The 23,651-nt window shown below is 35.7% G+C and overlaps 1 protein-coding gene and 1 pseudogene across 2 annotated transcripts in view; both read right to left on the reverse strand.

The window, feature by feature from the left end:
- Galnt13 (polypeptide N-acetylgalactosaminyltransferase 13) overlaps nucleotides 1–23,651 on the reverse strand; it is a 553,792-nt gene that overhangs the window by 280,053 nt on the left and 250,088 nt on the right. The gene's annotated exons all lie outside the window — the stretch shown is intronic.
- On the reverse strand, nucleotides 19,508–21,173 carry LOC127222511 (26S proteasome regulatory subunit 4-like; annotated as a pseudogene).

Raw genomic sequence — 23,651 nt, forward strand, 5'->3', positions numbered from 1 at the left:
TATATATATATATATATATATATATATATATATATTACCTGTTACCAGAAACCTTGCTCCATCAAAAGGACATAGCATCACAGCCATTGAACAAGCACATCAATGAAATTACTATAGATTGTCAATACTCTGGTGTATCATAACCACAGATGAAAAGTCAAGCCTTCTGCCAGTTCCCTGATACATATTTTTTCACATCTGATCCAGATTCAAAGATTTAATCTGGTAGCTTGATGTCATAGAAGTTGACATTTCCTTGTAACTCTGGATTATATGCTCAATAGATGAAATCTCTTTCAGTAAATTTTCCTGGTCTTTGAATGAAATTTAATGTCCTATTACTTTATATACCTAGTGCTCAGCTGAGACCTAATTCTGGAACCATATTATCAATGGATTCAAAAAGAACTATCCAGGATCCACAGATCCAGGAATTTGAGGTTGGAAAACAAATGGTTCCAGTCGTCATTATCCCTAGTAACCACCTATAAAAGTTTTAATCTTGTTCCTACATCTTTATGTCCTGATGATCTAGATATTTTAGTTCCAGCTGGGGAACTACTCCTGCCACAATAAACATTCTATTGAACTGGAAGATCAAACTTACCCCTTGACTATTTTGGGTTTCTGATCCTCTTAAGCTAACAGGATAAGAAAGGAATAGCAGTGTTATTAGTGGTCAATGAATCAGATAACCAAGGGAAAACTGAATTGGTTCTCAAAATGGAGGTAAGAAATTTTATGTCTGTAGTACGAGACATCCTTTAGGGCATTTCTTAGCATTACCATATTCTGTGATTAAAGCCTAAGGGAAACGATCACAACCTATATAACTCAGACAATATGACAAAAGTGGAAAGCCTTCATGAATGAAGGTACAGTTCACTACCCCAGAAAAAGATCTAAGGCCTGCTGAGGTACTAGCTGAGGGTGACAAAATATAAAATGGATGTTAGAGGAAGGTCATGTAACCAGTGTTAGAAACCACGATTTATAATTGACATGCATGTTTCTGTCACATTTTGTTAAGATTGTGTTTGTGCAAATATTTGGGTTTTCTTTCCTGAATTTTTTTAATATGTAATACAACATCAATTATGAGAAGATCAGTGGTTATTATGTTTATGTTTGAGATACTAAGAGTGTCTCTAAAGGTACATTGCCATCAATTCTAAAATTTATTAAATGCATTTCAGTTGTAGGGGGTAGATGTATCATGTTAGGTATAATTATGACCTAGTTATTGTTTCCATTTGTAAATTAAGCATTGCATGAGGAGATATAATTATGTGTCAGCTTGACAAGGCATGGTCTTGTGATGGCTATTTTGGTTGTCAACATGATGACATCTGAAATTAACTAAAACTAAGGAGTCTGAGTATCTCTGAAGGGATTTTTTTTTCTTAATTAAATCATTTGAAGTGGGAAGACTCACATTTGATTGAAGATTTTCAAGATGGGAAGATACAACTTTAATCAATATATTGAAGTAGCAAGATCCCCATTTAATCTGAGCCACACCTCCTGATGGCAGCCTTTATAAAGGACTTGGAAGAAGGAAGCTTTATCTCCTTCCCTTTTTGTTACTGCCTACCGAGCTAGTTCATTCTTTCACAGGCATTAGAGCCTACTTCTTTGGGATTTAGACTTATCTGGTGAATATATATATTTACACATAGAGAGATAGATAGACACATAGATAGATAGATAGATAGATAGATAGATAGATAGATAGATAGATAGACCAGTTCTGTTCTTTTAGAGAACATTGGCTAATACAAATAAGTATCTTACTTGCTCTGGTTTGCTTAGCTATCTTCATTATAGAATTTAAAACCACCTATAAAGAAATAACCCACACAGTTGCCAGGGGTTTTCTGTATAAATCAGGAATCAAAAAAGTATATTCACAGACATGCCCTAAAAAGTATTCAATGGTGGTTATTCTTCAATTGAAATTTTCTTTTCCAAAGAACGTCTAGTTTGTGTAAAATTAACAAAAACTAACCAGCAAAATACATTTTATCTATATCTTAGAAGCACATTATACAATAATATTTTAAGAATAATATTGATATTTCTTTCATAACTCACAACACCCATTGCTATTGAATAAAAAACACAGAAACAGCTAACCTGAACTCATAGAAACTCAGATTCTAAGCCAACACCATGGAGCATGCTTGGAACCAACCTAGGTCCTTTACAAATATGTGACAGTTATGAAGTTTGGTCTACTTCTGGTACTCCAAACAATGAGAATAGGGCTCTTCCTAATGCTTTGGCTGGCACTTGGGAATGTATTCTCCATATTGGATTGTCTTCACTGACTAAATACAGGGGAGGAGCTTAGTCTTACAGCAGCATGATATGCCATACTTTGTTAATACCCACAAGAGGCCTGGTCTGCTCCTTTTCTGAACAGAAATGAAGTGATTGGGCAGGAATTCAAAAAGGAGGGTGAGGGTAGGGGATCCAGATGTAAAATAACTAAGTTAATTACATTTGCAAACAAGAAAAAAATCATTCCAATCTTACTGTAGCATAATTCTCATAATACTGGAGGGCTAATTCCTTATGGGGATGTTTTTTAAACATTTTATAGATATTTCTAAAGCTTTGTGTACATAAGGAATTAGTCAGATTTAGAAAAACCAATAAAATTCATGAAGTTAACAACTGTGAGAACATATGTATAATATTACTTAACGTCATTAAAGCCTACATGTTTAAATTGGAATAGAACACATGCTGCATAAAATTAAAAGCATAAACTTAGAAAATACTGTTGTTCACCTTTCTTTCCACTAATTTAAAAAAATGTGCTTTCTGACCATAGACACTAAGTTGTTTTAAAACATATAGCCAGATGTAATCCCCTCCAGAAATAGTACTTTGTTCATTGTTATGTTTCAAGTAAAACATTCAAGTGAGTTGTGTTCTCAATATTAAGAAATCCATTGCTTGAATTTGAGGTTCACATTTAATCTTTTATCTGTCATATTACTTATTGATGGCTGCCATAAAGAGGAAGGCAAATGATAATAGCCTCATTCAATCATCAAACTTGAGAAAATACGAGGCATTTTGTAAGACAGAAGCAACTGGAGTACCTTGTTAAAAATGAAAACTACAGAAATAGGTGAGAGATACTTGATCTATCCACCATCATGAAAAATATGAAGTAAGGATAAAAATGAATGACGTTTGCATTTCTTTGAGTAACTATCTACAAAGACATAAGTAAATCTATGGTAATGGGTAGCCTGAATATTATCAGCTATCTCAGAATAAAGAAGCATGTTTTTTTTTATTGATATTGTGAACTGTTCCATTTTAATTGCATCAGTATAGATATCAGATTAATACTTAGGGCATATCTTAGATGGCAATGATTTAATTTTAAATTGTTCATCATTTTTATGATTTCTATATAGTGCATTATAAAATGACTGTTTTACATAATCTTGTTCTTCAGCTGATGGCACCATATGAAGTGGTTACAAAAGTAATAATGTATTTTAGACTTTCTGTAAGGAGTAGATCCCTGGAATAGTGTCTTTGGAGAGTGTATCTTATCAAACCACTCATCCTTTCTTTTTCCTCTTTGTGCTTGTCTACAGTGAGCTGAGAAACATCTGTCACATGCTCTGCTTATGGTGAATATCTATCTCACCATGACCTCAAACCAACAGAAACAAACATGGTGGACTGAAACCTCTGAGACAGTTATCTAACATCAATCCTGCTACCTTCAGATTAATTTATAGCAGATATTTGTCAAAGTGATACAAAATTAGTAAAGCAGTGATTAATAACTTGGAAAATGTTACTAGGAAACTTGTTGCATGTAGAGAATATGATATTTAAGAACAGCTATGTCTGGGGCTGGATAGATGGCTCCATGGTTGATTGTACACAAAATCAGTTACCAACACCCATATTGAGTGCCTCACACCAACTGACAAGCAAATATCGAGCCATGTAACTGACAAGCAAATATCGAGGCATGTAGTTTTAGTTCTAAAGTTGTAATTAATGAAGTGTGTATGTCTAAAATGGAATTGCTTAGAGGAAATTAGTGCAGTATTAAATATTCATGGTATTATAGTGAATTTTTTTTTTCCATCAACAACTTCACTGAATGTATTTAATTACTCCTGTGGTTATTTATGGTTTTTCAGTATCTACTGTATAGAAAAGGAAAGATAAAGAGAACAGAAAGTAAGGATAGAAAGAAATGAGTGGAAGAAGAGAGAGATAGACAAGAAGTACAGAAATGTACAAAAAGATGTATACACTGAAAATGTTTTCTGGATGGGTATCTCTGGTGTGCTACCAAAATGTCTTCCAAATTGCCTATATTTGTACCGCATGTTCCTTATATCTTAAGCTCCCTCAAAACCCATTTGGTCTATAGATAAGGTATTTAGAGAGTATTAGGAAATTTTCTGAGTTTAGTGGTATGTCCTTTACAGTTTGCTGCTATTTTTTTCCTCATCTTGTCATCAATCTCATTCCTTTCTCATTTTTTAGTATCATTTTCCTCCTTTTATGCTTGGATTATCCTCCATACTAACTAAATCCTCTCCACTTTTTGTTTCTTTTAGGAAAGGTCATCTAGGAATGTGATACATTTGCATACTGATGAGGCATTCCTTTATCAATCCCCAGTCTCTCCTCTACACTGTAAACTTGACATGTCATATTGAATATTTTAGAGGCAGCTCACGTTTAAAATACCCTAAATTGAGTTATCAAGCCTGCCACTATTCTAATTTCCAACAACTCTATGAGTGTGTCTACTTCCATTAGATTATTTAAACATACATGTAGGATAAATTTCTAACATTGGTCCTACCTACAGTTTGTCAAATCAGATGTAAGCACTCAGGCACTGTCTGCCTACATAAAGCCTCATCTCCCAACATGATGGTCTTGGGCTAACCCTCGAAAACTGTAAGCAAGCTCCCAATGAAGTGCTTTCTTATTTAAGTTGTCTTGGTCGTGGTGTCTCTTCACAGAAATAGAACAGTAACTAAGACAATTACTACTAGAACAAAAGGCTTGTACATTATCATACTTCAAGGAGTTTTAAAGGCACTATTTTGTTATTAGAGACATAGAAACATTTCATAAAGTTCAATAAATCCTCATTAGAGCAATTAGGCACCAGAGAGAAATATATATATATTTTAACCTAAGGCTGGAGAAATGATTTAGATTCTTTTCCAGGAGACCCAGGTTCATTTCCCAACACCCACATGGAAACTCACAGTTGTCTATGACACCAGTTTCAGGGAATATGATGCCCTTTTCTTGCCTCTATGGGCATTGAACAGACACATGATACACAGACATATATGTAGGAAAACAACAAAAATTATTAAAAATTGTCTCTGTTGACAATGAAGATTCTGTAATATTAGCACAATAAAGAAATTCACTAAAGATGAAGAATACACAGCAATTATTAATTGTATTCCTTTTTATTATTAAGCTTCAAGAAAAGAAATTTTAGTTTCTTTAATGAAACAAAATATTTAGAAATAAATATATATAGGGGATGAAAGCTATATATACTGACACATCTGAAAATATATTAAAAACCTGCAAATGGGAAAAAGTAAAGAAATATTTCTTACACATGGATATTTTATTGTCTTGTCTGTAACATATTGCTACAATAGGACTGACTAATTTAAGAAAAGACTTATGAGGACTTAGTAGACCTAGCAGCCAATGAATGATGTCACCTTTGGAAAAAGGCCTTTAGGTATTCATGTCATAGTGGAAGCACTAGGGAATGCTTGCATATGTCAAAACACAGACATCATATAGAGTAATTTACCTGCACTTATAACTAATCCAGTACCAGGAGAAAAGCACTTATATCTTAATGATATAATACCAAAATTTCTCCTCCCAACATAGCTAAAGTGGTAATCAAATTACAAAATGATTTTTTTTTGTTTTCAAGAGATTTAAACCCTAACACTATCCAAGATATTAGCATGTTAAATGTTATTTTTCTATTAGAGTTCTTCTGACATTATTCACTGAAATAAGGGTAGAAGAAAATATTAGAACTCTTGTGGAATCATAAAAGCAAACAAAAACAACACAAGTATGGTTTATATAAAACACACTTAGACCAAAAGAACCAAAAACAAAACAAATAAGCAAAAAAAAAAAATACACACACACACACAAATAAAAACAAACAGAGAGACCAAGAAAAAATGAACCCACCACTGAATTATTGCTTATTAGTTTCTTGTATAAGTTCTAAGAGTACACTGTGTGTTAAAGACATTGTTTTGACAACTGATTTTGAAAAATTATATATGAACATGCATGTAGAAAAATACAATATGTGTTTTAGATCATCACAAATATCAACTCAGTATGGAATAAGTGATTAAATGCATGACAATCAGTAAAATTTCTTGTGGAAAACACAAGGGAAGAACTAATCCTAGGCACTTCTTTGTGTTTAATCCATAATACAGATTTCTAGCTTTTGGAAGATGCTTGGGGGGAAGTGAAGTTGCCAGTTAAGGAGGAATAAAAACACTCCACTTAATTAGAAATGGGGGTTTTAGATCTTTTTTAAAAATTTAAACTAGAAACAATCTTATTTTATATATCAATCCCAATTCCCATCTCCCTCCCATCTTCCCATGCCCCCCACAGACCCCACATCCCATCCTACTTCTGTTCCTCAGGGAGGGTGGGGTCTTTCTTGGGGGATTATCAAAGTCTGTCACATCATTTGGACCAGGACCTAGGCCCTCCCCTCATTTGTCTAGGCTGAGATCATAATCGCTCTATGGGGAATGTGCTTCCAAATTCCATTCTTATACTAAGGATAAATACTGTTCTACTTCCAGAGTCACCATAGACTGCCCAGGCCTCCTAACTGATACTCATGTTCAGGGGGTCTGGTTTGGTCCTATGCTGGTTTCCAAGCTATCAGGCTCATTTGCAGAATGTAGTCTACATTTAACAATAATGTTCCTTTTTAAAGGAATTACTAGGTGTATAAATTTCAAATGCTTTAACATAAAGTATATATTTATGAATGTCAACATTTTAACTATTTTGACTTTATTTTTCCAAATTATATGCATGTCATGATGCTCTACTTCATGTAGAAATACTAAGATTATTATTAATTAATACTTTTAAAGACACATGAAATGCCCACTCTGAAGCAATATCCAAATGTACTGTGAAACTGGTCATGCAAGACCAGTATTGAAAGTTGAATTGCTTTCAAAAATAATTCACTAGGGAAAAAATCATTGCAAAGTTTCAATAACATCAGCATTATTTAAGTTATAGTAGGAGACAAATGGTAATGCAGTAAAAATGTATGATTAGAAGAAAATCTTCAGCAGGAGATAGTGGCAACTGAGTTCATTGAGTAAAATGGTCTCAATTTATGAACATAGAATTATTAACCTTAGGTTCACCCTTTGGGTCCTATTCCATGAAATCCTATTTTAAAGTTTGTGTTTATTTGCATATGTGCTTTATGCCTGACAAGAAGCATGCTCAGCCTCCATTCCCTCCTCTACTGAAGTTTGTTACCTAGATATAGGTCAATATCCACCATCAACTCTGAACACGTTGCACTCTGACTTTCAATTAAATTGGCATTTTTGAAGAGTTTGTGTAGTTTCATTTAATCTAGTCAGAAACACCAATTTTACTTTTTTTCAAAATAGTTGTCAATCCACTGTTTTTGTTTGTTTTCAGAAATTGTAATTCTGATTTTTATTACTATGTCCTTAAACACCAAAGCTTCTTATTCACTGATGTGGGGTTGGCACACAGTAGAAAGAATATTATTGCTGTTTTTAAAGTAATGTTATAAAACAAAACTAAATGAATTGTGTCCCATCCATTTATGTCTTAAAGTAACCTTGCAATGTACACACACAGAGAGAAAATTAATTGATATAAAATCTATTTCCAGCTCCTTCATGCTTCACTGCAGATAATATAGTCACAGGTCTAATGATAAAGCATATCATCATAGGACATGCAAAAGATATGTAAAAATATTAGATAGCAGAATAATAATAAGCAATTATTAGAAGCCATAACACTGGATATCATTTCATGAACAATAATATATGATTTTTATTATAGAGAGATAACAGTCTTCTAGCATAAATAGTCAAATACAAACAGAGACACTAAAATGCACACCAGTGCTCCTCACCCAGGGTTTCTAAACACTTTAGATATTAACATCTAGTGCAAAATGAATGTTGACTGAGTCTTGATGAGCTCACAACCTGTCAGTATGTCCAGAAGGCACATGCAGCATTAGATCAAGATTATTAGGAAGGATACACATAGAAAAACAATAAATTTCTGATAAATACATATTAATGTTATGACATTCACACAGTGTGATACTTTATTTGAAGAAGTATATACTGAGTAATTTAATGTTTTATATACATGCATTATAGACTTTTTCTGTGTCAAACTCTGTTATCATAATAATGGGTCAAATAACTGGAAACTAGGTTTGCTATGTATATATTCTCCCTGAATAATCATGAGTCTACATACATATGAAGAATTAACCAGCTATTAACTTTTACAGAATTTTTTCATCCTTTCTACTGTTATTTCTATACTGACCTTTTAGTTCATAACGCTTATTTTATAAGCTTCTGGTATATCTCTACTTTGATATAATTGAAAAAACAGTAAAAGTCAATGCTAAAATGCATATGGGTTGCTAAAAGAGCATCATTAGTAATTTATATTTAAATGGAAAAGAATATGATCTGTATTGTAAACAATAAGAAATAAATCAGTACTTAAATATTGAGGATGCAGTGAAAAGAATCCTTCAAAATTATGTCTGCTCCTGTGTTCCAACCAATCATTATTTAATACTTTGCAGGGCTCTGAGAGAATTTATAAGGAATAAGTGGGGAGTGGAACCTTAGGAGTTAATCATTGCAGAAGCTACTGAATGACTGAGGCTTCAGCCAAGGAGTAGGTACCACTAGTAAGCTGACTCAAGCTTTTTTACTTTTAGTCCATATTTGAAGTTCCAGTGTGCTATCTCCTATTGTCACTTCTTGTTACTGTGGTTTTTGTTTATTTGCTTGTTGTTTTGTTTATGTTTTTCCCAATATCTAACTTATAACCTGATCTTTTTTGTTTTACTATGTTTACTGAGAGGCTACCTTGAGTTCACAACATGGTAATGGACTACTGCCATGAGATGATTTATACTGTTTTCCAGTCACATGATAGAATTAAATATGGACTTAATAGAGAAATAAATAAATTGTTATGGAGTTAAATGTTATTTTTCTACTAGAATTCTTCTGACATAATTCACTGAAATAAAGATAGAAGAAAATATTAAAACACTTGTGGAACCTCTGACAGAGACCTGGACCCCAGTCAGATATCTGCCATTCACAGGGGGACCATCCTGAGTCCCTGCCTGCCTTATCTTTGACCACCATTGCCAGGCCTCTGCAAGAGCCTGATCTTTGACCCTCATTGTTGGGCCCCTGCATGAGGAGAGACTTTCTAGAGAGCTTAAACCACCCAGAGCTACAGACATCGAACTTCTGACAATACTATAAAAACAAGAAAATACCTAACAATAGAAAGACAAGCATGATACCACCAGAATCTGGGGACCCTAAACCAACTAGACTGGAATATTTCAAAGCAAATGAAGCAGAAGAGAACAACTTAAAAAATATCTTCATACAAATGATACAGGTCCTCAAAGATGATGTGAGAAAATCCCTTAAAAAGTGGAAAACAAATAAAACAAAAACCAAAAAGTTGGACGGAACAAGTCTTTTAAAGACATGAAAACTGAAATAGAGACAATAAAAAAACACTAACTGAAGGAATTCTGGAAATAGAAAAACTGGGCAAATAATAAATCAGGAACTACAGACACAAGCAAAACCAACAGAGTACAAGACATGGAAGAGAGAATATCAGGCACTGAAGATGAACAAGAGAAAATAGATTCATCAACCAAAGAAAAGCTTAAATCCAACAAATCCTTAACACAAAACATCCAGGGAATGCAACACACCATGAAAAGGCCAAACCTAAGAATAAAAGGCATAGAAAAAGGTGAAGAAGCCCAGCTCAAAGGTACAGCAAACATTTTCAACAAAATCATTGAAGAAAACTTCCCCAATCTGAAGAAGGACATGCCCATAAAAGAACAAGAAGCATACTGAACACCAAATAGACTGGACCAAAGAAAAAAGACCCCTCAACACATAATACTCAAAACACCTAACATACAAAATAAAGAAAGAATATTAAGAGCAACAAAGGAAAAAGAACAGATAACATATAAAGGCAACCAATCAAAATTACACCTGACTTCTCCATGGAAACACTCAAGGCCAGAAGGTCCTAGATAGTTGTTCTACAAGTTCTTAAGTCTATGGATGTCAGCTGAGGCTACTATACACAGCAAAACTTACAGTCACTACAGATGGAGAAAACAAGATATTCAATAACAAAGCCAGATTTTCACAATACATATCAACAAATCAAGCCCAACAGAGTTCTATAAGGAAAGCTCCAACCCAAGGAAGTTAACTGTAATCACAGAGACATAGGCAATAGATAATCCCACTTCACCAGAACCCAACGGTAAAGCAGGGCAAATATATTCACAATACTACTACCAACAACAAATCTAAAACAAGCATTGACAATCAATGGTCCATACTTTCCCTTAACATTAATGGTTTTAATCATAAAAAAAAATGACACAGGCTAACAGAATCGATACGAAGACAGAATCCAACCTTCTGCTGCATAAAAGAAATGCATTAAGCTTCAAAGAAAGACATTACCTCAGGGTAAAGGGTTGGGAAAAGTTCTTCCAATCAAATGGACCCAAGAAGCAAGCAGGTATGGCTATCCTAATATCTAAAATGATAGGCTTCAAACCAAAATCAATCAAAAGAGATAAAGACGGTCATTTTGTATTCATCACAGTAGAAAAACATCAGCACAATGTCTCAATTCTGAACATCTATACCCCAAATACAAAGGTGCCCACATTCATAAAAGAAATGCTACTAAAACTCAAAGCTCACACAAAACTTCATACACTTATAGTGGGAAACTTGAAAACCCCACTCTCACCACTACAGAGGACCGCCAGTCAGAAACTGAAAGAACAAATGCTCGAGCAAGTAGGGAGATTGAGCCATTGTAGGAATAGAAGACAGAAGAGAGACAGAGACAGACAGAGAGAGAGAGAGAGAGAGAGAGAGAGAGAGAGAGAGAGCATAAAAGACAGAACCATTATGTGTTTGAACAGAAAACTAAACTTAAAGAAAGGTCTAGAGACCTACAAGACTGCTGTCAACTAACAATTTGACCAACCATAGAAAGACTACCATAAATGCCCTTCCCGGAGAGTGAGATCAACAACTTATCCACCATCATGGAGACCTCAATTAGTACCTATTGGAAACAGAAACAAACACAAATAACTAAACCTTGAGTCGATCTAGAATCCAGATACAGAGGGAGAGGACAAGACCAGGTTGCAGAAACACATAGAGAGAGCTGACCTGACAAGGAGGAGCTAATGGGCCCCCAGACTGATGGCTGGGAATCCAGCATGAGATTGACTCAGGCCCCCTGAATAAGGGTCTCAGCTAGAGGGACTGAGCAGTATAAGGGACATCAGACAGTGGAACCAGGATGTATTCCTGGTGCACAAAATTTGCAGACAAATTCCCCCATGGAGGGATACTGCCTCAACATAGAGACAGGAGAGAAGTCCTTGTCCCTACTTCAAATGACTTGACAGATTTACGTGAGCCCACCTTGATGGCATTGCCCTACATGTGGAATTGTGGTGGGGGCATGGGAGTGAAGGGTGGTCAGGGTGCATGTGAGAGGGAAGAAAGGGTAAGAGGGAGGGAGGGAGAGGGAACTGGGGTCAACATGTTAAATAAAAAAACACAATAGTAATAGAAATAACAAAAAACAAACAAACAACAAACCAAAAGAACTAACAGAAGTTATATTATCTCAATATCTCAATTGGGTTTGACAGACATATATAGAACATTCCATTCAAATACAAAAGAATATACCATCTTATCTGCTCCACATGGAACCTTCTCTAAAATCGACAACATACTACAATACTAGGTGACATAACAAACCCCAGCAGATACAAAAAAATTGGAATAGTCCACTGTATCTTATCAGACCACCACGCTTTAAAGTTGAAATTCAATGACGATAACAACAACAAAAAATATCAAATTGCAGAAACCCTACAAACTCATGGAAACTGAACAATGCACAATTGCAACATACCTGGGTCAAGTAGAAATAAAGAAAGAAATTAGGGACTTCCGAAGTTCAACCAGAATGAAGACACAACATACCTGAAATTATTGGACAGCTTGAAAGCAGTACTATGAGGGAAGTTCATTGTACTAATTGTCCATATGAAGGAAATGGAGGATAGTCATATTAGAGAATTAATAGGACAATTGAAAGCCTTAGAATAAAAAGAAGCAAACTCACCCTGGAGGAGTAGATGCCTGGAAATAATCAATTTAAGGGCTGAAATCAATAAAGTAGAAACCAGGAAAACAATACTAAAAAATCAATGCAATAAAGAGTTGGTTTTTTTTGAGAAAATCAACAAAACAGCAACCATATCGAAACTAACCAAAAAGAAAAAGAGAACATGCAAATTAACAAAATCAGAAATGAAAAGAGGAACATAATAATGGACACAGAGGAAATCCAGACAATTTTCAAGTCATACATTGAAAACATGTACTGCATAAAATTTGAAAATTCAAAAAAAATGGACAATTTTCTGGATAACTATCACATACCAAAATTAAAACAAGAACAGACAAACAACATAAATTGACCTATAAACCCCAATGAAATAGAAACAGTAATAAAAATCGTTCCAACCAGAAAAGTCCAGAGCTAGATGAGTTCAGTGCAGAATTATACCAGAAATTCAAGGAAGAGCTAATGCCAATACTCCTCAAATTTTCCACACAATAGAAACAGAAGGTTCATTACCAAACTCTTTTTATGAGGCCACAATCACCTTGGTACTCAAGCCTCACAAAGAGACACTGAGGACATTACAGACTAATATCACTCATGAACACTGATGCAAAAATAATAAAGTACAGTCAAAACAAATACAAGAATACATCAGAGAAATCATCCACTATGACCACGGATGGTTTAACATATAAAAATCTTTCAACCTGATTCACCATATAAACAAACTGAAAATGAAAAACCACGTGATCTTCTCCCTGGATGCTGAAAACCCTTTGACAAAATTCAACACCATTTCATGATAAAGGTCTTGGAGAGATCAGGGATAACAGGAACATACCTAAACATAATAAGAGCAATATACAGTAAACCAACAGCAAACCCTAACCCTGAATGGAGAGAAGCTTAGGCGATTCCTCTAAAATCAGGAACAAGACAAGGCTGCCCCCTTTTCCATATCTCTTTAATATTGTACTTGAAATCCAGCTAAAGCAGTAAGACAACAAAAGGATATCAAGAGGATACAAATTGGAAAGGAAGAAATCAAGCTTTCACTATTTGCAGATTATATGGTAGTATACATAAGCGAACCCCCCCCCCCAAAAAAAAAACTCTACCAGGCAGCACCTACAGGACATAAGCATTATCAGCAAACTAGGTGGATACAAGATAAATTTAAAATAATCATTAGTCCTACTTTATTCAGACTACAAAGGGGCTGAGAAAGATATCAGAGAAACATCACCCATTACAATAGTCACAAACAACGTAAAGTAACTTGGGGTAATGCTTACCAAACAAGTGAAAGACCTATGTAATAGAATTTGTAGCTCTAAAGAAAGAAATTAAAGAAGATACCAGAAAATGGAAAGATTTCCCATGTTCTTGGACAGGGAGGATAAACATAGTAAAAATAGCAATCTTACCAAAAGCAATCTACAGATTCAATGCAATCCCCATTAAAATCCTAGCACAATTCTTCTCTGACCTTGAAAGGACAATAATCAACATTATATGGAGGAAATAAAGAGTCAGGATGCCAAAACAACACCTCACAATAAAGGAACTTCAAGAGGCACCATGATGCCAGACATTAAGCTCAATTACAGAGCTATAGTCCTAAAAACAACCTGGTATTGGCCCAAAGTAGACAAGTAGACCAATGGAATCCAATCGAAAATCCTAACATTAACCCATACACATATGAACACCTGATTTTTGACAAAAAAGCTAAAAGAATACAATGGGAAGAGGAAAACATCATCAAATGATGCTGGCATAACTGGATGATGATGTGTAGAAGACTGCAGATAGCCTCCTGTCTATCGCCACACACAAAACTCGAGTCCAAATGGATCAACGACCTCAACTTAAATCCAGACACAGTGAACCTCTTAGAAGAGAAAGTGGGCAGTACCCTTGAACAAATCGGTACAGGAGACTGCTTCCTGACGATAACTCCAGTAGCACAGACACTGATATCAACAATTAATAAATTGGAACTCCTCAAACTTAGAAGCTTTTGTAAGGCAAAGGACATGGTTGACAAGATCAAATGGCATCCCACAGACTTTCAAAAGATTTTCACCAATCCTTCATCTGACAGAGGGCTGATCTCCAAAATATAAAAAGAACTCAAGACACTAGTCAACAAAACACCAAATAACCCTATAAAAATGGGGGTACAGAACTGGATAGAGAACTCTCAATAAAGTAAATCAAAAAGGCTGAAAGACATTTAAGAAAATACCCAACATCCTTAGCTATCAGGGAAATGCAAATCAAAATAACTTTGAGATACCATCTTACTCTTGCCAGAATGGTTAAAATTAGAAACACCAATGACAACTTATGATGGAGAGGATGTGGAGAAATGGGACCACTATGACACTGCTGGTGGGAGTGCAAACTTCTACAGCCATTTTGGAGATCACTATGGCGGTTCCTCAGGAAAATGGGAATCAGTCTGCTACAGAACCCAGCAATACCCTCTTAGGCATATACCCAAATGATCCACATCCATGCAATAAAGACATTTATTCAAATATGTTTGTAGCAGCATTATTTGTAATAGCAAGAACCTGGAAGCAACCTAAATTCCCCTCAACTGAAGAATGGATAAAGGAGATGTGGCATATTTACACAATGGAATACTACTCTGTGGAAAAAAACAATGGAATCTTGAAATTCACAGGTAAGTGGATAGAACTTGAAGAAACCATCCTGAATAAAGTAACCCAGTCAAAAAAAAGAGGCACATGGCATGTACTCACTCATATGTAGATTTTAGACCTAGAGCAAAGGATCACCAGCCTATAATTCACACCACCAGAGAAACTAGGATACAAGGAGTATTCTAATAGATTCATATATGGTTCCTCACAGAAGGGGAAAGAGACAAGAACTGCAGAGCATATGGGGAGTGGGGGGACAGAGAGTAGAGATGGAACAAGGAGAAAGTGAAGGGGAGGAAATGAAAGCACATGGGACTAGGAAGATTGAGTAGGGGAGGAATAGGGGCAAGAAGAGATAGAGATAGAGATAGAGATAGAGATAGAGAGAGAGAGAGAGAGAGAGAGAGAGAGAGAGAGAGAGAGAATGAGAATAAAGAGGGAACCAAAATAGGTTTGAAGACAAAACTGAATCTAGAGAAATATCCAGAGGTCTACAAGACTGTCCCTAACTAACAATTTGAGCAACTGTGGAAAGGCTATTTTAAATGCCTTTCCCTGATAATGAGATCAATGACTAACTTATCCATCATCATGGAGCCCTTGTCTAGTAGCTGATGGAAACTGAAGTAAACACCCACAACTAAACACTGAGCTGAATTGAAATCTAGATGTAGAGAGGGAGGTCAAGACTAGGCTGCAGAAACATAGAGACAGCTGACCTGAACAAGGAGGAGCTCATGTGCCCCCAGACTAATTGCTGGGAATCCAGTATGGGACTGACTCAGACCCCCTGAATATGTGTCTCAGCTAGAAGGCCTGAGCAGTCTCTGGGACATTGGTCGTTGGAACCCGGATGTATTCCTGATGCACAAAGACTTTGGGAGCTCATCCCCCATGGAGGGATACTCCCTTAATCTCGAGACAGGAGAGAAGTCCTAGTTCCTACTCCAAATGACATTACAGATTTAGATGACAACTCATGGAGGGGAGGATGGTCAGTGGGCATGATAGGTTGGGAGAAAGTGAAGGAGGGAGGTGTGGAGGGAGTTAGTGAGGGAGAAGAAAATGGGATGGATATGTAAATTAAAAAGAAATCAGTAAATTATAAAAAAATAGATTGTTTCTAAATTAAATATTTTTTTAAATTATTAAAAAAAAGATACATAATCTCATAATACAAGAATTTACAGACCAAAACATGATGGAATAAAAAGTGAAAATTATCACTTAAAAGTGTAGTAATTTTTTTCAAGGAATATTTCCACCTACAATATCCAAATCTTTTTACTAACTATATAGCATAAATAATGCAGGCAAAGTATTGTGTTTACAGAAGCTGACTCTTATTAAATAAGTATGATTTAAAAAATATAATTTTGTTACGTGAGTTAATTTAGTTGATTACAGTACCAAAGATTGAATGGAATGCCCATAAAAGAGCTTGGGTGAATTAGGGAAGTCTCTCTTAGGAGGTTGATTTTGTATTTGTATTCTCCTAATGAGAATACTGGTACAAAGTACTTAATAGGCAATGTTGGCAACCACTCAGAAAGGATGTTGAAGGTCTGTAGAGCATTTCATAGTCGAAGACTCACTGAAGACTCACTGATCAAAATAGATTCAGGAGCACGTGTGAACATTCACTTCATTATGCCCTTGTTTTTAAGGCAGGAGTTTGAAATTTGTTTCATAAGGTCATAACAAATTGGTGAATGATGAAAATTTGTGCAAAAAATTGTACAAAATCTCTTTTTAATACATCATGCATATAGCATATGGAAACTCAGTCAGAGAAAGTGACCTGTCATTTGGAATGGGTTGATTTGGGACACAAGACATATATAAAAGAAGTAGTTGGGTACAAAATAATAAAAGGCACAACCAGGTTTCTCCAAAGATCATCATGGAAAAAAGTTATTTACTAATACAGAATAAATTGGGACAGAGGAGTGAGGTATCCTGGGGATGAGAACTAGAAGTACCTTCCATGCTTGTCTTGTAATATCCTGAAATAAATTATATGACTAGGAGGCAATTTCATAACAATGTAATTTTGGTCTCATATGTGTACGCATAAAGAAACTAATTGTTAAAATTTTCAAATAATATAATATAACCTGAGTCAACTCATAAATATTTATGTTGCTACACTAGGAATGACAGTACTGACATCTGGACAACAAGACTTTCAACTTTTGTAAACTGAGAGTGTCCTGAATATTAATAAGTTATTAACCACCAGATGCTTAACATAAAATGTTAACATAAAATGAAGAAGTAAAATGTTTTAAAGCATCATTTTCATCACATTATTTTCTGCTGGGGTTGCTGCAGGCAAAAATGACTATCTGGTTATGAGTATTCATATTGAATTTCATTCTTTCGTATCTTATGCTTTCTCCTGCATAATATTACATTAAAATAAACTTAAATTCTTGCATATAATTGTCAAAGTCTAGTAACAGCTCATGACCTCAAATTGGGTGAAAATATTAATTAAAAGTAAAAAGAAAAGAAAAATAGACAAGTGAAGAGTGTATATCTAGTGGTAGAAATGTGACATATAGATCAATTTTTCCAATTTGTTTCCAAAGAAACAAGTTTGCTCAACTTTAGTGTGAAAGTCCTAGTTTTAGTGACTGTTGATATTTTAACATTTTGGTGTTCTAGTTGATTGAGAGTGATTATATCTAATATTGTATGATATAATTTAGAAACACTTTGAATATATGATATTTAATGGCCCCACACAAATGAATGCCAAATGTTAGAGATTTTATAAACTCAAGTATCAGGAGTTGATCAATGAACCCAGTACAAATATCACAGATCCATTCAGCAAATATAACTGTTAGCACACTGTACTTACCGTCCATGTGTAAATTAATATTTGCTAAATAATAAGAAACTTCGGTTTTGCTTGTCTTACTCATTCTTACTCAGGATCGGCACCTATTTTAAATTCTCTGGGGGAATGTGCAGTTTGGATCAAAGCAGGGATTATGGTATGGACCAATGTTACACTTCCTCAGTCCTAAAGAAAGTGACCTAGAGCTAGCTGAGTATGACAGAGGAAGTGGAGTTTAATCAGGCACAACGTCCTTAGTAACTTTCCATAGAAAGTCGTGGTGGCAGGAACTCAAAGATTGAAGTCTGAGGCTTGGTGGAAAGCAGTGCAGTCAGCATTCCACTCTGAGGAGTCGTGGGGATAGGATTGCCAAACTGGGTCTGAGGTACAGGCAAGAGCTAATGGCATGCTACTTTGCTATTCTGATGTTCAGCTTAAATTCCAATATCTGTCTCTGGATTTTTACTGTCCATATTACAACTATCTATTGATATTTCATTATTTAAAAAAATAAATGGATTAACAATCTGGGCACTCAGGCAAAACATGATTATCCCTGGATATTGTTACTTCCAAACCAAGCTATAGCTATATCCCCATCTATAACAAGTGGAGTAGGCTGAAAATGAAAGGATGGTGAATAAATGCTTCAATACAACATGAAGCATAATTTTAATAAACTTCCCAGTGCATACTTTCCCTCTACTTCTCAATCAAATTTTCACTTTGTCATAAGCCTACACATATTCTGGTAGTTATTCATTAGGCAGACCCTAGATAAAATGATCTGAAGAAAATCTTACTAAGTTGCACTGCTACTTACAATAAAAAAAAATTATTTACTTTCTCTGAAATCATCCTAACAATTACTTTTTTAAAAGAAAGCTGCATTAACCTGGAATTCATACAGTATTTAATAAGGATATTTACTTTTCATTCTGCATGTTTCTGCCAGCAAAATCTTCAGCTCATTATTGGAAAGACTGCATCACAACAGACTGGCAGCAAAGCAAAGGCAGCAAGCACATTTGTAAGATACTTGTTTAAAAGGCCTAAATCATCTTCTTCTCCTTCTCCTTCTCCTTCTCCTTCTCCTTCTCCTTCTTCTTCTTCTTCTTTTTTTTTTTTTTTTTTTTTTTTAAGCAAATCAGACAACCTTTCATTGGGAGCAGAGAGCAGCACAATAACCAACCCTACACAGCATCCTTCAAGATAGGTTCTTTACTAGCAAAACTCACTGGAAAATGGATTCCTTGGGGCAGCTTCTCATCCTTCCAGGTGGGGGAAATTCTTTCACTTCCATGAAGGCCACTGTGGGTCACTAGAGATAGAGCCCCTCAGGGGTGCCTTCTTGTTTGTTTTTTGTTTTTGTTTTTTTTTTGTTTGTTTGTTTTGTTTTGTTTTGTTTTTAATAAAGAACTTTCTCTTTAGATTTTTTGAAGTCTTCATTTGTAACTTTCATTCTGCGTTCCTGCAAGGTCATCAAGCCAACTTCTGTACAGATTGCCTTGATGTCAGCCCCAGAGAGGTCGTCCTTGGCCATGATCAAGTCATCCAAGGTCATCAGCCAGGGTCATCTTGCTTGTGTAAATCTGGAAGATACGCTTCTTGGTCTTTTCATCAGGCAGGGGGAACTCAATCTTTCTGTCAATGCTGTTTGGTCTGATAAGTGCTGGATCCAAAGTTTCTATTCAGTTTGTTGATGGGAGATGCCATTATGTATATGTTTCTCATACTGGTTAATGAATAAAGCACTGTTGGCCAATAGGAAAGGAAGATAGGAGGGACTAGGAGACAAGGAGGAAAGAGGAAGTGGTAAGAGTCAACATGGAGAGTCTCGAGAGAGCAGTATGCTGCAGCCGGCTCCCTGTAAGAAGACCACGGGAAATACATAGATTAACACAAATGGGTTAATACTTAAGACAGAGCTAGCCGATAAGAAAGTAGTAACTGGCCAACAGTATAATATCTAATACAGAGTCTCTATGTGTTAATTGGGGCAGGCGCTGCGGCGGGACAAGACCTGGCGGCGGGCAGAAAAACCTTACACCTTACAGTTTGTGGCAATGATAACTTTTACATCTCCCCTCGAATCAAATCCATCCAACTGGTTCAACAGTTCCAACATTGTCCACTGAATTTTCTCTCTCATCTCTAGAATTTGAATCATATCTTTTGGTCCCAATGGCATCAATTTCATCAATAAACACAATGGATGGTGCTTGTTCTTCAGCAACTTGTAACAGCTCCCAAACAAGTTTGGGACTGTCACCTAGGTACTTCAGAATAAGCTCTGAGCCAACCACTCTCAAGTTTGGTTTGCTACTGCTTTGGCCAATAATGTTTTACCTGTTCCTAGTGGACCATAGATAATGACCCCCTTAGGGGGCTTTATCCCCATTTCTTCATAATACTCAGGATGGGGAAGAGGAAGCTCCACAGATTCCTTTATTTCACGGATTTGGTTGTCCAGTCCCCCAATATCTGCATCGGACTCCTGGGGGGCCTTCTCTACCTTCATCACTGTGACCAGGGGGTTTGTGTCACCCATTAGCACCCAATCACCGCATGCACCTTGTGGTTGAGCAGGAGTGAACAGCCTGGCTCCAGAAGATCCCTGTCCATGAATGAAAGGATTCTGATGTAGTGTTCTGAGCCCACAGATGTGAACACAATGGCGTGATTATCATCAACGATCTCTTCCAAGGTTCCTACAGATATCGGGGTACCCTGAAATCATCTACTTTCGATCTTTCCTCCTCTTGCTTTTCTTCCAATGGTTTCATCTGCTCCTGGTTTCTAATGAACTCTTCCTCCATGAGAAGATAGTCTTTTATCCTCTCTAATTTCAGTAACTTCAGGCAGCACTGAGTGTGAGGTGTCACCAGGGGCAGTTTGCTGGCAGCATCTGGTCACTTTGTTTTCTTCTTCTTTTTCCCCACTCTAGCTGGGACAGGAGGTTCATATTTCTTTTTCTTGTCCTTGTCATCCTTATTGTCACCCCAAGGACCATGGCCATCACTCTGACTTTGACCCATCTTCCCCTAGTCATTCGAGCTGCCACCACACAAGGCCTCAATCTTCTATGCTGGAAAGGTGAGTAAGCAATTTAACTTTTGAGTTAGAGATAGAGCCCCTTAAGGTTTTTTAAGATTGCAATTTCTTCAGGGAGTGTTTTCATTTTGTTATGGCTGACATTAAGTTTGTGAAGATGATCTAAATTCCTTACAGCTGAAGGAAGAGATGGCAGATGCTTATAAAGTTTTTCATGGGCAATGAGGTCAGGCAAGAGTCAGAGGTCACCAAAGAGATTGATTTGTTGCTAGAGAAGATAAATTTGGTCAGCTGTCTGTTCCCATCATCATTCAGCAGAACTGAATGAATGATTCTGATTTGCCTTCTCAGGAATGTCCATAGTTATTCTCCAAACACACTGAGAGACTTCCCACAATTCCTTCACACCAAGTTGAACTTTCTCTTCACTGACTTGAGAAGGCCCCAGGAAAGTGAGAGGCCACGATCCTTGCCTTTCGTGCTGGTGCAATATATTCAAAAGTTGATCTTGTTGCTTTTGTTGAATGTTTTTAGTTACACTGGTGTCTCTGATTGTGGTTATGAAATATAGTAATATTCATGACTAAAAATGTGAAGAATCCACAATGAACATATTCTTAAAACAACAACAAAACATTATTGACATTTATGTTTGAAGAACTGTGTTACCACACACATTAAGAACAGTCCTGTTCTCTAAGAGATTAAACCATTTCACTAAGGAGGGCATGGTATTTAATATTTGCATTTTGCTATATATATTTCCTTCAAAATCTAGATCACAGGTATTTTTGGTCCAGCCTCTGTGACTGTTCTCCCTCAGAACTTTCTGATGAAGTACTCCACATTAAAAAAAAAAAATACATATCTGCATTATTATTGCCATATTGTTTTTTGTCTTCCCACTTGGTAAAGTGAAACTTATTGTACAGCCAGACACAAAGTATGCATTTCATAAAGGTGTTTTAGAGTGAATGAAATCTAAGAGTAAGCAAGATAAGCAGTGTGAAAGCCTGAAGGTCACTGTCATTAATGTAGCTTAGTTGTAAAAATGTGACTGTCAAGAAATACATTTTAAACTGCTGTAATAAAATTAGGTGAACCTCTCAGTCCTGAGATATCAAGGATGAGGCATTGACAACACTATAATCAAGTCAATAGTATTTCTAAATGAACAAGTTTTAAGTGAATAGAATGAGAATAACTGTGATTAGGAATCAGTCTTCTTTTACATGCCTATTAATCATGATGCCAATTCTGCAAGTAAGAAACAAAGAATTCACAAACTCACTATTTTTGGGAAGACCTTTCAGAACTTGCTTGCACATTAGCAGAAAAAAAAAAAAAAAGAATGACTGGAAGAAGACAATCAAAGATGCTTTCTTAAAAATAGTGACGTGAAGAACATTTTATGACCAATGGTTTGATATCCTGAATGGGTTTAAGCCATAAAACTACCGAAACATATTGGATAAATTATTTAAAGGGCACTCTACATAAAGTTGGAGTGTAATGCTGTGGGCATGTGCCATGGTTACAAACATTTTCTCTTCGTGATTGCTAATAGGTGTGAGCCCATCATTGAAGTCATGCTTCACAAAGCAGGTAACAGATGCACTGGTCTCATGGCTACCTCTCTAAATTGAATTCTGTCAGAAAAAGCAGCAACAACAAATCAAACATAGCTTATATGACATGCCAGAATTTCAAAGTGCACCTAGAGAAAATTCTTCTCCCAAACTATCATCGATGTTCATTCATGGAAGTTTTCTTCTTATCTTTATTAAGCATTGACAGTGTTGGCTTTATTACTGAGCTATTGTTATTGCATTATTAACACTATGACAGCTTCTGTGAAGGCTGATGGTGATTATGGCAAGCTGAGATAACAAGTACCTCTGAAAAGCTAATGCATATTGTATATACAGCACCTGGTAGGACTACACAATGAGCCATATAATAGCCCTAAAATGTATAAACTGGATTACACCAGTCTTAAATTTTTGTTTGATTATTTTGTGTGTCACCCAGAATGTTCATGACCTTACAGCCTCTGCCTCTCAAGTATCAGAATTTCAGTGCATATCATGGCAACTCCTGATCCAGAGAATTCGGAGGAAAGAACGGGAGGGGAGAAACAGTGTAATTATATATTTACATACTTATATTAAGTATAATTATACTTGTATTAAAAAGAAACATTTTTTAAAGACGTGGAAAAGTATTATAATGCCTTTTTAAAAATAAGATGGCATTTCATAGTAAAATAAGTCTATGCAGTATATATTATTTATACTAATCTGAAAACCTTTAACTCATTATTTTTTCATTTTGCAATATTTAAAATGAGCCTAGATTTTTCATTTTGTTCATTATCTTAGAATCCCATACATATATATGATGTATTTTCATCATTTCTAAACACCACTTTCCTTTCAACTTCTTTCTGATCCCCAAGTACCATACTCCATCCCAACTTTATG

This window comes from Phodopus roborovskii, unplaced genomic scaffold (genome assembly GCF_943737965.1).
Source record: "Phodopus roborovskii unplaced genomic scaffold, PHOROB, whole genome shotgun sequence".
In the NCBI taxonomy this organism is placed as follows: domain Eukaryota; kingdom Metazoa; phylum Chordata; class Mammalia; order Rodentia; family Cricetidae; genus Phodopus; species Phodopus roborovskii.